The sequence below is a fragment of the Arvicola amphibius genome, chromosome 11, assembly GCF_903992535.2.
Source record: "Arvicola amphibius chromosome 11, mArvAmp1.2, whole genome shotgun sequence".
In the NCBI taxonomy this organism is placed as follows: domain Eukaryota; kingdom Metazoa; phylum Chordata; class Mammalia; order Rodentia; family Cricetidae; genus Arvicola; species Arvicola amphibius.
Window position 1 is genome coordinate 50,056,927 of NC_052057.2, and position 16,179 is coordinate 50,073,105.

The 16,179-nt window shown below is 37.7% G+C and overlaps 1 protein-coding gene across 2 annotated transcripts in view; it reads left to right on the forward strand.

Moving 5' to 3' along the window:
* Nucleotides 1-16,179, forward strand: part of Naaladl2 (N-acetylated alpha-linked acidic dipeptidase like 2) — an 883,574-nt gene that overhangs the window by 61,270 nt on the left and 806,125 nt on the right. The window contains exon 2 of one of the 2 annotated variants that reach the window (XM_038347191.1): nucleotides 10,172-10,300. The exons of the other annotated variant lie outside the window; for it this stretch is intronic. The gene's annotated coding sequence lies outside the window, so the exon portion shown is untranslated. The remainder of the gene's footprint in view (nucleotides 1-10,171; nucleotides 10,301-16,179) is intronic. 2 annotated transcript variants of the gene reach the window in all.

Consider the following 16,179-nt stretch of genomic DNA (forward strand, 5'->3'; position numbering starts at 1 on the left):
TTTAGAGTTCTGGAAAGGTCATTCAATCCAAATGTAGTAGGTAATGATAAATGTCTATATTTCTGCATTTGTAAAATAAGTTAAGGCAGGTTAATGAGAATCCATATTCCAGGCTCTGAGTAAAAGCCTTTTCTGCCGTCATTATATTTAATCACTTCTAAAATATCCCAGAGGTTAATACTGGCCCTTACACTGCACAAGTAATGAAACTGGTATTGTAATGACCACCTTAACTGGGTGCTTCACAGGTAACAAAGCTGGGTTTGTAAAGACCACCTTAGCTGGGTGTTTCACAAGTAATGAAGCTGGGATTGTAATGACCTCCTTAGCTGGGTGCTTCACAGGTAATGAAGCTGAGATTGTAAATTCCACCTTAGCTGGGGCTTCACTCTGCACTGTTTGCTGCTCCGCTGTCATTGCTGTTATCTGAGGTTTGATCATCACATAGAATTAGAAACCTGATTCCCTGAAACTTAGAGTTCCAGTGTTTCTCGGTGGTGGAGGATGGCTGTAGCATATAAGAGGTCCTCCATTCAATCAGAGAGAAGCAAATGAATGATAAAGCAAGAGAGAAGAGCCTTGAGAAGGAATAAGAGAGAATAAGAGAGGAAGACTGAGAGAGGCAGAGACAGACAGAAGCAGGGACCCTAAGGATCAAAAGTCCAAACTGCCAGGATTTCTGGATTCTTGGGAGTTATCCAAACATCACCTTCAATGAAATCCACAGATTGGGAAGTGGATGTGGCCCATATCTACAGGTTATTATTGACAAATCCTGTCTTTTATTTTTCAAATTTGTAGTTAATGGGGATGTAGATTTATATTAACTGGAAGAATAAAATTAGAAACCTCTAATAGATGGCTTCCCCTTCCTCTTAAGTTATTCTTTTTTAACATTTTACATTCAAAAATTTACACTTCCTCCCTTCCTCCCATTCCCCTCCTGCTCCCTCACTCACCCTCCTTCCTCCCCCTCCCTCCTTAAGAGAGGGAAGGAAACCCTGCAGTGTTGGAAGTCCAAGGCCCTCCCCCCTACATCCAGGCCTAGGGAGCTATGCATCCAAATAGACTAGGGTCCCAAAAAGCCAGTACATGTAGTAGAAACAAGTCCCAGTGCCTTTATCAATGGCTTCTCAGTCAGCCCCCATTGTCAGCCACATTCATAAAGTCTGGTTTGATTGCATGCTCATTCAGTCCCTGTCCAGCTGGCTTTGGTGAGCTCCCATTAGAACAGGCACATTGTCTCTGTGGGTGGACCAACCCCTCGCAATCCAGACGACTTCCTTGCTCATCTTCTCCCTCCTTCTGCCATTCAACTGGAGCTTGGGAGCTGAAATTGGAAGCAAACAAGATTTTCGGGCAAAAGTTGGGAGCATGGGTGTCGGGGTAGGGGTGGGAGTGTGGTTGGGGGAAGGGAAAAGGGGGAGAGAGAAGGGAGAAAGGAAAGACTGGAGAGAGCTTTGGGAGTGGGAGGGTGGAGATGGAGAAAAGGTGGATATAGGAGCAAGGAAGAAGATATCTACATTAAGGGAGCCATTTTAGGGTTGGCAAGAGACTTGGCTCGAGAGGGGATCCCAGGTGTCCGTGGGGATGTCCCCAGCTAGGTCCTTGGGCAGCAGAGCAGAGGGTGCCTGAATTGGCCTTGCCCCACTATCACATTTATTATTATCTTGAATATCACCATAGAATCTTCGTCCGGAGACAGATGGAGATAAAGACAGAGACCCTCATCAGAGTTATTCTTCACAATGAGGTGGAAAACATGAGTAGCATCCTCTAAACATTTTCTGTCTAAATTCTGTATATGATTTTTCTAATACTTCTTCAGGCCAAGAATTTGAATTTATTCTTTTTTTTTTCTTTTTTTGTTTTGGTTTTTGCTTTTTGGAGACAGGGTTTCTCTGTGAGATAGTCCTGGCTCTTCTGGAACTCACTTTATAGACCAAGTTGGTTTCAAACTCACAGAGAGCTGCTTGCCCCTGCCTCACTGAGTGCTGGGATGAAAGGTGTGCTCCACTACTCCCACTTTGAATTCTTAAATATTCTTTGGTTAGCATTTTCAATGGAATATTATGTTGCTGTTGTTATAATTGTTGTTTGTTTGTGTTTTTCGTTTCTATTAATACATGTGTGACCTAGTTTAATTAAAATTTGTGGCAAAATTTTAGCAATAAACCCTGTGGAAGCAGATGCAAAGATCTTTCTTCCTGGATTTGGATCCTGATTCCCTGATGTATAGCTGTGCCTCTGTGCAAGTTGTGATATCAGTGCTTCACCTTCCCTTGTCTGCTGAGTAGGGATCACCCACCTTCTAAGGTGGTTGTTGTGAGGATAAAAACCAGACAGATTTCAAATACTTAAGGCTGCTCACAGTACAGTAAGGAATGTTTCTGCTTTTATCATTTTTTTCTGCTCTTAGGCAATTTGTAAGTGCAGTTTTGTACCTCTGTTGGACAAACTAAAAAATAGATCACGTGGCTGACTCGGTGCTTAAGAACACTTGTTGCTTTGGCAAAATTCAATTCTCTGAACCCATGTGACACTTCATGACCATCTATAATTCCAGTCCTAGGAGATCCCTAATGCCATTTACTGACTAGCGGGGGAACCAGGCATACACATACCTACCCACACGTACTTACTTGCAAGCAAAATACTTATGTATATTAGATAAAATAAATCATTATAAAATAAGAAAAAATGAAGATAGGATTAGATCAGCGTCTTAGTGGTTCCCACCAGGAGGGATAGTCTTCCACAGGAACTGAATTCAGGTCCTTGCACCCATATCAGATAATTATAGTTAATTCCATTTCTAGGGATCCAACCTTCTTTTCTGGCTTCTGTGGAATACAGAGCAAAGGACATATGTGTAGATAAGTAAAATGAATCTGTAAAAACATACTGAGGGTAGAAGGAAGTATACAAGAATAATCTAGAGGGAAAGCCGGGAGCTGAGTAGGTAGAAGGTGATTTGGGCAGACCACAAAGCTCCCAGGTGTGCGCAGAGGTCTCCTCCTGCTTTCCTCCACTTGCCATACAGTGAAAACTCAGTTTGCTTTTGTAATCTTCTACCTATTCTTATTGAGCATGTGGATGGATATTCCGTTTATAAGTATGTTTACTACTGCAACTTAGGGACTTAAAAAAAGCCATTTACTTGGAATAATAAAAATAAGCAATCAAAAATTGGTACTCTAGCCTCAACTCATCCCCAACCCTAACCTCCATTCAAAGTGATAACAATTTGATAATCTTGATATAAAACTGTGCTTAAATGGGGTAATTGCCTTTTGCTTGGTGAAAGCATTATTATTTGTCAGAGTACATTTGTCTTCAGAGGGGTTAAATGTATAATTTTCCTGCCAAGTGATGCTGATTATTCTATATTGTAGTTATTCTGACCAGGTTGTAGGTTAAAAGCAACTTTGAACATTGTCTTCTTTCAACTGCAGCACAGGTGCTTTAAAGAAAATCCTTAAAGACATTTCCATGTTAAGTTAGCTCAGCCTTTGCAAGGGAGAATTTGCAAGGCTTTCTGGAAAGTACAGCCAAAGACTGCTTTTTTATGGTTTCACTCAGAGCCAATTTATGAACATAATCTGAATAGGAACAGTTTCTAAGATTAACAATGCCCTCCTTAAATGCTGACCGTGGTTAGAAATGGTCATATTAAAATCTGAATTTTTAAAAATTACCCAGAGCTACTCTTCCAAGGGCAGATATAAGCAGCGTGTAGCACTCTAATGAGAGTATGATGTTAATGATTTATATCTACGCCTGTATTAGTCATGAAAAATGCCCACGGGAGTATTGAAAAAGTCTTGTGTTTATTTTCTTTGTTCTTTTAGTTGCAAAATATATTTGTGGTACTAACATTTTAGAGGAGTAGGATGATACATATATGTTAATATATATGCATGCACAAATATGTTATTCACATATACTGCTGATATATACATATATATGTATGTTCTGTAAGTCCCATGGTTATTATTTTAAAGACTTATGCTTTCTTATTTTCCAATAGCAAGCATATTTTATTTTGGGACACTTACTTCTGTTTTAGAAACTAAATTCAGTATATATCAATATAGATGAAAATGTATTATAAAATGTCATTTTCCATTTTATTAATTTAGGTATCTAAGATATTGCTATATAATACTGAAATGCTGTTGAGTTTTGCCACCTAAAGCCTTAGCTAAATTTAATTATTTTAAAAACAAGACAACAATTATTCTATAGTACCCAAGAGCTATTTTGGAGTGTGTTTGTATATATCCATATTTGCTCAATCCCATGTTTAATTATAGCTTTTCAAATTAAAATTAAACTTGTCAAGCATCACTGGAAACAATATTGCAAAATATTAATATCTTTCTTTACTGAGATAATTGCAATCACTGCAGTTACACACACATACACACACACACACACACAGCTTTCACTTTAAATGGAGTAAGATGTAGTTTATTCTGAAGCTATTTTGAGTGACCATGACCCAGGAACACAGACATAGGCTACCTAAAATTCCGTGATCAATTGTGGAAGCATTTAATGAAGTCTTATGGTCTTATAGAACAAAGAAAGTCATAAATCAAGATAACTTTGAAATGCACTGGTACATACATCCAAGAGATGGTTAGAACTGGATGGGGGAGGCATTCCTATGGTCCTATGATGTTATCCAGCAACTATCTTAGCCTTTGGGTTCTGGAAGCTAGTACTCTGCTAAGTCTAGAGATTTCAAAATGTTTTTATCTACCAATAACTGTTAAGTCTGGAGCATAGCACCAGCTCCTGGCATACATCCCAGCCCATGGACTGGGAGTTGCATTAGTCTGGAATACAAATCCTAGCAAGGTCAGGACCACTCCCGCGGGATATTTAAGCGGGCACTGGAGGAGACATACATGGTTCTGGGTTTGCATGTGCTCCCCTCTCTCCTGTATCCCTGCCATGTGGTCAGCCACCTAAGAGTCCCATATTTAATAAAACAATAGGCATTTTAATTTGGTTTGATATGACCTAACTGGATTTCAATTTTTTTCTAACAGTAACAGGATTTTTGTTGTGACACAGAATTGAGCAAGGAATGGCTTTTCTAGGGTTAAAATTAACCCAGCATATGGTAATTAGCCTTGGAACATACAACATTCTAATCTTTTCACTTTACTGAAATTCAAATCTTTCAGTCAGTTTTTGCACACATAGGTTCTTTCTGGTACTCACATAGTTAAGTAATATTCAAATAGATTGATTATAAGAAACAAAATGGTATCATTTTCAGGTATAGTTTCTTTGGATGGCGAAGAGAGGCTATCACATTTTCTTTCCTGCCTTATGTCAGGGGTCTCTTTGAAGAGGACCTGAGCTATTTTGAGGCATCAATTCTTCTGTGTGTGCTTGACAATTGCCGTTAGCTGGGTCCTTACCTAGGCAGTTAGTTGCTGCATTATCTACCCTTGTTCTTATTAGATGCTACAACAAAACATTATATCCTGGGCAATTTCCTACAATTCTCGAAAACAAAAAGTTTAAAATTAGTCTTTCAGTGTCTGCTAAGGGCTCATACTTCCGAAGCAGCTGTTTCACTAAGCTAACCTGCATGAAACAAGAACAAAGGGTCTCTTGCAGATGGCCCAATTATACTGTCCTTATTACTAGGTACTCTACTCCATGGCCTAATCATCCCAAATGTCTAGCTTCTTAGTACCTTTACCTTGGGCAAAAGGACTTTGGCCTATGAATAACAATTGTGGGGGTCGTAAATTTTCAGGTTTACAGCTTCAGGAGTCCCCAGTAAGCAATCTGGATGCCTCCTTGCCTGTTGTTTAACTAACTTTAGAAGTCATAGAATGTAAATTCAGCCATACTACTAGCTTCCCAATTTCAAGAGGTAAGGATGATTATTGTTAATATCACCTCTTATAAGGTACAAGGTCAAAGTCACAAGTTGCATTCCAAGATGATGGGAAATGAGAAAGTTGTTGTAGCCATGTAAAAAGTCCTATACAAATGACATAATGAGCAACTATTTCCTCTTAATACATTCTGCACCGAGCTAAGTTAGTTCCACCTCTGCGTTAGAGTTTGGACTAAGATCCCAACTAGACTGACAACAGGAAACAGCATACTGTACCCTTCACAGCGGACTGTTAGTCAGATCGAAAAGGTGGGTGTAGACAAACAAGTGTTTCTTCCTTTAGGAATTGGGTAAAGAAAACAATAAGTAAATAAAGCCACCCGTAGTAACAGCAGCCGAGCATTTCTGAGAACTGTATGTCTTCACTTTTTCTCAGAAATATGAAACAACAATACTAATGGAGCTAAGTCCAGCACTAATTCCTCAGCTCCCTCTTGTCCCCTTTTGAGATATTTGAGAAGCATTTCCTAAAATGTAGCCATATATTGTAATATCAGACTTTTGGACGAAAAGAAGTCTGCAATAAACAGGCAGCAAATTAAACTTAACTTTTTTTAATTTTCAAAGATTAAAAAATACAACATAGGCAACAACAACAAAATAAAAGTAGCAAAATATTCTGCAGAGATGAGCTAATATAAAATGTTTGCTGCCTGACACCTTATAGGGGTAATGTGATTTGTCCCTCCGTTTCTTGTACTTGATCAGAGTACAGATTCTTCAGCTCACACAAGATGTACAGACCTGGAGCCAGAAGTGGGAAAGGAGGGAAAGGAGTTGTTGGGATTCTGCCTCTTTGTGAAGTCCCCTGAAAGTTGTTACCATGTTTAAAACATCTTGAGAGGCATAAAGTTTGATTGTTTGCAGAAAGGTGTGAACTTGCTAGAGTCAGATGATTTAACCAATGAACTAAATTTCAGTTTTATAAATTGTGATGCAAATTTTGTATATGACTTTTTCCACAGTGGATCTTGTTTTGTTATTATGAAGAAAAACTAGATAAGAAAGTTAATGAGTGTTCTTCCAAACCAAGAGCTAAGCTAAGAGCCTTTCTAAGTTTCAGCCTTAAAGTTTTTGATATTATTTTGAGTTGCTATTAGTTTTCATACAATCTAAAAAGCCATTTCAAGTTCATAATAATTTTATAAAGTAATTACTTCAAACAGAAGGAGGTGTACAACTTTGCTTTTATGTGTCAAACAAAACAAAACCTGAAGCCAAATTATTATGTTACAGAGTACATTATATCCTGTTGTTCAAACTCCCTACAGACTTGAAATGACTTCTTGTTATTTATTCTTGAATACTCAGTACCGAAGAGCTAGTAAACACCAAGTAAATATTTGTTTCATGATTAAATTGATATCTCCTTCCATGACTCTTGTAACATCAAGAATTCTGATCTAATTCACTCTCTTAAGGCTGCAACTGAAATCAGATGTTGCTGTCCTCCATTTGAGACAGGAATTGCATGAGATAGATGTCCCCCTGACCCGTATTATCACAGGAGTAATTGAATGAAGAATAAAGCCAAGAATATTTGTTCCTGAGTACTGAGTTCAGAATGAACTCTCACTGCAGTGCATTTACTTGGAAACACCTATCACTAGAGACAAACGCACAGCCATCATTTTTTGTGGAGAAAGCACACATGTATTGTTAATGGAGGGGAGATTTAACTGAGGCACCCTGATAAGCTAAAGGGGACAATCACATGTCTCCCAGGATAATATACTCAATTTAAGAGTCTGAACTGAAACTCTTGCTATCCCTTTAACCAAGAGAGCATTATCACTGTTTGCATCAAGGATTTTTATCTACATATCCATGTGAAGAACTATGTTGGCTTAGGTGATGGAAGCAAAAATTGTCACTGCATTATTGGTATAGTCCAAGTTTACACTTGTAGTTGAACTGATAATTTTCTACCCTTGCACTGCCCTTCTCTTCCACTCTCAAAGTATCCTAACCACCATGAGGATGGTAAATTATGCATCATATTAGTGGTGAGCCATCTCCCTAAGGGAGATTAACAATGGGAAGTCATTGAGGTAGGAAGTAATATTCATTGAAGTTGTTAAATACATTTTCATATTTAATTCTTATGATGGCTCTGTGGGAAGTTACTATTTCTGGGATGATCTCAGTTTTACAGAAGAACATGAAGCAAAAAAATAATCCACAAATGTGTAAGAGTGGTGTGTTTCATAAGTAAAAGGGGCAAAATTAATTAAATGGATTCTTGCTTAGAGGCTTACAATGCCAGTTTTTATGCTACTTTGCCTCCTGAATAAAAACACTGTAACAGAGGTAGAAACATGAGAATCTACTTATAACCTACCCCTATATGTGTTTTCTGTCTTCCCTCCTATCTGGCATAGTTCTCAGCAGTACAAACAACCAACAAATGCAGTAGTGTGCTTCTGTGGTAGCCCTTAGGATATTGATGGAAACTGATACAAAACCACAAGAAGTTTGGCTGGGTGATCAGAGTAGGAAGATGCATAACATAAACAGAAGAACAATGTGCATTTCCCAGGGTCTCAACATCAGGGATTCCAAACCGGAAATAGGTCACGTATCTTCCGTGTTCTAGGCTGTGTGGTGACTTTCCCTTTGAGCATGCTCTGACATCCTACTCATGACACTACACTTGTGCTCAGTGCTTTGCATTTCATCAGAGAGAAGTAGAATCACTTGCTTCCTAATCACTTCTTCATCTATTTTTATTCTTTACTAACACCAACTACACAGCAAAACACACCGAATATCTCTCTGCCCTTCCCTCAGTTGATGTTAGTGAGCTTTCACGAAATTAAAATATGTAAACTAAATTAATCACAAGCCATTTACTTCTCTGTGTGTAGAAAAAATTCTGGATAAATTTTAATGTCAACAGTCCCAGGACTCTAGATGTGGCCTTGGTGCTCTCTCATGAGCAGTTTGACTTCATTTCCAACAGACCCTTTATCTGAGGTCGTCTTCATTACTCTTTCTTCCAATGCAGTAAAAGGCTTAAGCTTAAGGTCCCAGTGAGAAACATGGACTACTGATTGGAGAACAAATAAGAGCTCTGGAGAATTTGGCTTATTTTAACAGGAAGTGTTAACATCTCAGGATTACTGCTAATTTCAGAACCCAGAATCCAATCCCTGGAACCCAGGTGGAAAAAAAAAGAACCAACTTTTAGAATTTGTCCTTTGACCTCTACACACACTCACATATAGGAATGTAATAAGAACTTTTACATAATTACCATATATATTTATTTTTCCTATGAAGCTAGATTGGAGGTGCTATGACAATACAGCCTGAGTAGGAATGTGTGTGGATCCATTGCTAGAGATCCAGGCTGGTAGATATGTTCTTCCTCCAGTGAAATGCAGTTCATTATACTCAGTAAATAATCCTCTGAGAAAAATTTAAGTGCTACGAAAATCAGGTGCAAGAGTACAGCTGAAGTGTTCTGCCAATTTGGGCATGGAGAGAAAGGCAGTGAAATGTGGATGGGAAATCCAATGCCCCTACTGACCTGCCATTAGCCTTCTGTTACCACAGCCCGTGTTGGTTGAAGAGACAGAACTGGCAAGGTTCATAAAGCATTATATACATAATTAGAAGTCCTCTTTCTTGAGAGATAGGGATGGCACCTTCTGGAAAGCTCATTGAATTTGCAGTTTCAAGTGTGTTTGGGGAACTCTTCTGAAATTCCTGTATCTATTAAGTAAAATACATTATTTGTTCTTTTAAAATTGCTTCGTTTAAAAATACTTAATAAATCTAAATGCAATCCAAATTTGTTGCCTTTATGAAATGTACTTGGAAACCTTTTTTACTTGATTAAAAAAATATGGGACCACAACTGAGAAATTACCTTGAGTTTTTATATACTGTATGTTGGATACTTAAATTTTATTTCAATTTTAGTTTTTGAGAATTCTATATATTAATACACTAGCATTGTCTTTACATCATTTATGCCACTTCCTCTCCACCAAATTCTCCCAAGTACCCTATCTTATGACCTTTTCATGTATAAATTATTTATGGGTTTATCTCTCTCTCTCTCTCTCTCTCTCTCTCTCTCTCTCTCTCTCTCTCTCTCTCTCTGTGTGTGTGTGTGTGTGTGTGTGTGTATGTGTGTGTGTGTATGTGTATGTATGTATATGTGTTTATATAAATTTATATGCACTTAGTATCTACTGATTTCAATTAATGTTTACCATATTTGTACATTTTTAGGGCTGAGAAATTGGAATGGGATGATCTATCAGGCAACTCATCCCCGGAGAAAGCAAATTTTCCATTTCTGCCTGTAGCTCTCCATCACAGGATGGGTCCTTGTGAAATTTTCCCCACCAGTTCTGGAAGGTCAGTTGCTATGGCTTTGTGCAGGCTGTTTACAGGCAGCCATGTCATGAGAGCCCATGAGTCCAGCTACCCCGCTGTGTCCAGAAGACACTAGGAGCTGCCCAGTCCTCTCTGCGTTTCTGCCCTTGATCCTTTCTGCCATGATCCCTGAGCTGGATGCGTTTTTATAGGTGTTCCAGTTGGGGCTGGACATTCAAGGTCATTTATTCTCTGCATTTCGACCAGTTGTGCACCTCTAGCAGTCTCTGCTGCAGAATGAAGCATCTTTGATGAGGGGAGAGAGCCATTTATTTATGGCTATAAAAATAACTATTTAGCAGGCAGCTAGAAAATTATATTAAGTTTGCAAAATGATAGTAGGTGGATGGCTATCCTTGAGGGTTTGTAACTTCTCTAGCCATGGCTTCTTGGCTAGATTTCAGATATCACACACGTGTGCTCTCTTGTTGAACAAGTTTAAGTCCAATTATACAGCTATGGTAATCCCCAAGTTATAAATCCCTAAGGTGTAAGTGCCGCTTATACCTAGCAATAGCTTCTTTGACTGTTCTTTGTTGTGGTTCAGAGGCTTTCCATCTCCATTGGACTTTTAATCACTTTTGTTCCTTGGCAGCGTGCAAAGCATCTTCCAACAAAATGGACCTGGACCTCAGGGAATTGCCTCCCACATGAGTATAGCTTGATTTCTCCAGGCTCTATGAATGGAGTGTGTGGTATCTTCAGCAATAGGCTCTTCCTCATGTGTTCTGTCAGGCAGCTAACAGCAATGGCAGTGGCTGGAGTGGCTATTTTTTTTTTTTTTTTTTTGCTGTCAACGTGACTGCACCTGAAATTATCTAAAACTCAAGAGCTGGGTACACCTGTGAAGGGAAAGATGTGCTATCATTTCATTCCCCACCATTAATAATGCATCAATTTATGCCACAAAAATGATAGTAAAATTGGTGATAAAATGTCCCTTCATGATATTGGTAGTAGGGATAATAATAAATAATAATAAATAATAATTAGTAGAAATTGCAAATAATAAATAATATTATTAAATAAATAATAGAAGTAGAGAACCTTGATTCTTATTGATGAGAAACTAATGCTTTAACCCTCCTCAATGGACATCTTCATCATCTGTCTTTAACCCTCCTCAATGGACATCTTCATCATTTATCTTTGTTTCAAACAGCATCAGATAAAAGAAGGAAAGACCTCAAAGAGTCAAGGAATGCAGTCTCTTCTGCTTCTTATTATTGGCCTCTGGGCCTGGGTGTGAGACAAGGAGTGGCCTGGAGATGCTATTGCTTGTGAAACTTGGTAAGAACAGGGATTCTGATGCTAAAGGAGGTGGCTCATTTTCAAAATTATGTTCAAGGTAGCATTCAGGGCAGGAAAAGGAAGAGCACTAAAAAAATTGTAAACGGTGAAGTCAATTTTGACTTTATTTGTGGAGTCCATATCCCCAGTGGTCTGTTTATCAGTGTAGTATTTGGTTCTTTGATTTATTTTTAAGTGTTTAAATGAATAATATATTAACTTTTAAGAGGTGACATATTAGTAAATTTATTTTACTGACTTTGTGGAAGAAAAAGGATTTCAAAGACTGAATAAAGCCTGCTTTGAAAATCGGTGTGTCTGCAGTTGATCAAAGGGGGAGAATGAGTCAGACACGATGGCCAGGACTTCATTTCTGTATAATTAATTCACGTCCTGACTTGCAAACATGCGCCAACCTTGGCAAGCTTCTGTCTCCCTCCATTTCCAATGCAGTCTGCTAACAAAGCTCTTCTTAAGGCCCTCTCCCCTCTGCAGGAAACGCCCTATCCTGTACATCGCCTTCTGCAGGGCAGCTTTCTCCATCGCACAGCTCACCCACCCTTACTCTGCGCTCTTGCTGCAACCTTGTGTTAAGTCTGGACTCCTTTCAAAGGTCCTTTAATGCTTTATTATAACTGTCTAGCCACACTTTGTCTAATCACTTCTTGAACTCCTTGAAGGACCTGAACAATTTTATATTTGTTTTTCTAAAAGTTAATACTATGCTTAAAATATACTAAACTATTAGTTGACATTTACTAAAATAAATTAATGAATGTATTCAAGCAGCACCCTTTAACCCATGTTGAGTGAATCACGTAGGTCTCTGAATTATCAGCTGCCACTCAGAGACTACAATACCAATGCTTTGATATTTAAAGACTCTATTACATTATTAGTTATTTAAATTACAATGGAGTGCTTTATTTATTGATGCCATGTTTAGATCAAATCTGTTAATATCTCATTTTACTTTTCCTCAGCAAATCTTTTATTTAGTAATGCTACTAATTTCTCTATGTCTTTTGTCTCTGCTTTACTTTTTGTTCTTGCATTGTAAGTACAATGATGCATTTGTTTAATCTAGGATAAATTTTAAACCTTGATGGGTTCTGTCAGTGGGTAGACTACTTACATTCAATCAGTGAGAAGTTGGGAAAGATTATCTTGTACCATCATAGTAAATTTAATTATTTCTGTTGTTGCTTATAGATAATATGATTATTTATATTTGGTTTGCTTTATGAGGTATCTGTAAGCACTTAGCAGTGCAATCAATTGTTTATGCAATAACTATTTTTCAAAAAGTAATTATATCCAAAGTGCCAGTGTGTGTTCTTGAAATATAACAGAGGCACCAATTGGGGTTTTGATGCTGGAAAAAAATTAGTAAAGTTCAAGAAATAGTGTAATAAATATTGTGGACAACTGTTCTTGAAGAAATTGTAACAATACTTACTTAATCATTGTCCCATGGTACGGTTCTTAGGGACATTCCAATCCTGAAAGTTTTAGTGTGTAGGAACCAGGCTAACAATCCGTTGATTTTGCAGTGGCATATGTGTTTGTTGGGCACAGTTAGGCACTCATCCGGCATGATGATGTTATTGTGAAGCCATCTGATAGCTATTCTTAAGACCTTGTAGCAGTATAAACTACATGAAAATAGATATTTTACAGACCTTAAATTTATGGTAGAACAGATTCTAATATTTGAGCTCATCATTGTATAGGCAAACAGATTCTTTTGTGCCATCTTACTGCCTGATGTACACAACCTCAGGAGATGCACTGCAAATGATTGTTTCAAAGAATTCTATAACAGAGGGACATTCCTGTAGTGATTTCACAAACTCTTAACTGACCTCTGAATGTGGTATGGTATAAGCCCTTCTGCCAGGTGACTCACTAAGGCTGCTTACAAGGGTACCCAAGTGTGCAGTGTGGTGACTCACTAAGGCTGCTTACAAGGGTATCCAAGTGTGCAGTGTGACCACACTAAATGAAAAGCTGTGCAAAAAAAGGCTCCAAGAGTCCATCTTCTCTTTGCAGAGGTGTAGCTGCTGCATGGAAGTCGTAAATGATTCTCTGCACAAAGTGAAGTTACACAAGCACTTAGAACTGAAATTACATACTTAGTCATCATTTTCCAGAAGGCAAATCATTAGGAGTAGGGGTTCAATTGAATGCAAGTCTTCAGAACACATTCTCTCTTTAGTTCATTTTATTTTGTTGTTGTGATCTTATTTCTGTGATGTGTGTGTGTGTGTGTGTGTATGTATGTATGTAATATGGGAATGCATACCATGGTGTGTGTATGGATGTCAAAGAATACCTTCATAAACTGAGTTCTCTCCTACCCACTTTTCAGGAATTTCATGGTTCAAATTTAGGTCACTTATCAGGCTTCCTCTACAATCTACCCACCTGACAATTATATTCAAATGCAAGCTTGAGCTTAGTGGAACTGTTCCATGCTACTTTATGACTCAATATTTATTGATTTTTGCTAAAGGCTAATAGTCCCTAAATGTTGCTGCTCATTGTAAATGATTTACTTAGTCAGTCAGCAATAGGTGTTAATTCTGTTTATGAAGGTGGAAATCTGAAGCAATAGAGACAAGCTCCTGCAATCAGATTAACTATGTCCTTGATGATTCATTGTAACATAGGTGTGTCTAAAAGATGGGAAATGCAATGAGTTGGACACACTCCCATGCTATGGTTATATTGTTGACTTTCCATTAACTGCCTCCTTGTTCCAGTTATCAGGTTCCTAATCTAGAAAACCAGAGAAAATTGCTAAAGTCATTTTTATCTCCCTGTAATTGAGGATTTGCAGGAACAATTCCATCAGTAATTAGTAACTGATTCATGATTTTCTTTTGTTTTGTATTTTTTGTCTCTGTGTAACAGTCCTAGCTGTCCTGGAACTAGTTCCTGTAGACTAGGCTGGCCTTGTACTCACAGAGATCCACCTGCCTTTGCCTCCTGAGTGCTGGGATTAAAGTCATATGCCACTGATGCCCGGCTGATTCATGATTTTTTTAAAGAAAATTGTTAGACTATATTTTTCATGTGTTGAATGTGTCAGTATGAATAAATTTTTGTAAAGGTATTGTAAGTACCATTTAATCAAGAAATTTCAACTCGTATTTAATATGAATAACAAGCAACGAGTTTTCAGTGTGTGATTTAAATTATTACCATAGTTTGTGAATAATCTTAAAAATATATTAATATGGATTATTCTTTAATATTGGAAAACAGATTTTTGCGCATATATTCTTATCATGGTTTTCCTTTTCCCAGCTTCTCTAAGGTCATCCCACTTCCCCACTCACAACCCTCATGCCCATTTTTCACTCTCTAGAAATCAACCAACCAAGCAGCAGCAGCAGCAGCAACAAAACAGGATAAAAAAATCAGAGAAAGACCACAAGAAACACACACTGTACATATAGATACATTTATATTATAATTAGTGAATAGAACGAGAAGAGTCATCTTTCAAAATGTTGAGAAATCAAAGACTATTTTATTTTAAAGGTTACTGTTTGAAAATATTTAACAGATTCTTGGTGGCTATCAGTAGTACAAGATGCTGCATATTTCTCCAAACAACTTGACAGTAAGCCTGCCTTACAAAGGAATCAAATCATCTGCATCAGTCCACCACCGAACAAGTGTTTAATCTTTTAAGTAAGGGTGCATCTCATTCAATGGTGCATCAAGGGTGTTGGCAAAGTATAGAGGGAGATGTAATGTGAAATTAGCTGACAAATCCATTAATCATGATTCAGAGCTTAACTAAAGATATGAGAACATATTCTCAGTTCCTTAAAGTCACTGGGATCCACAGTGGACAGCAGTAGAAGATGATGAAATTATATGCCAATTAAAAAATGAAAGATAATAATTTTGAAGACAATAAAAATGAATACACAAATAAAATTTACTCGTGATACATGGGCTGGGTCTAATATATGAGGATAAATCAATAGTCAAGAAGAATAAGTGAGTTATAATAAAAAATGTAATAGATAATGTAAAATTGCAAGGCCTCCTCATGTGGGGCATTTAACAACCAGGTCAGTGTTTTCATTATGTGTTCTCTTTCCTTAGAATTCAATTCTAAAACCATCCATCCAAAGGACTTGTATCCATGCATTATCACCTAAGTGATATAGAATCATTAGAGAGGAAGTAGCCTTGACTGAGAAACCATCTCCAAAGGTTCAGGTTATAAGCAAACCTGTAAGACATTTTAATAATTAGTGATGATGAAGAAGAGGACCACACCGTTGTGGGTTATATTATCTCTAGACTGGTGGTTCTGAGTTCTATAAGTAAGAGGCTGAGCAAACCATGGTGAGCAAACCTATAAGCAACACCCCTCCATGACCCTCTGCATCATTTCCTGTCCTTAGGTTACTAGCCTGGTTGAATTCCTGTCCTGGCTTCTTTTGATGATGAACTGTGATGTGGAAGTATAAGCCAAATAAACTCTCCCCCCAACTTGATTTTTGGTTATGGTGTTTCATTACAGTAATAGAAGTCCTAACTAATTA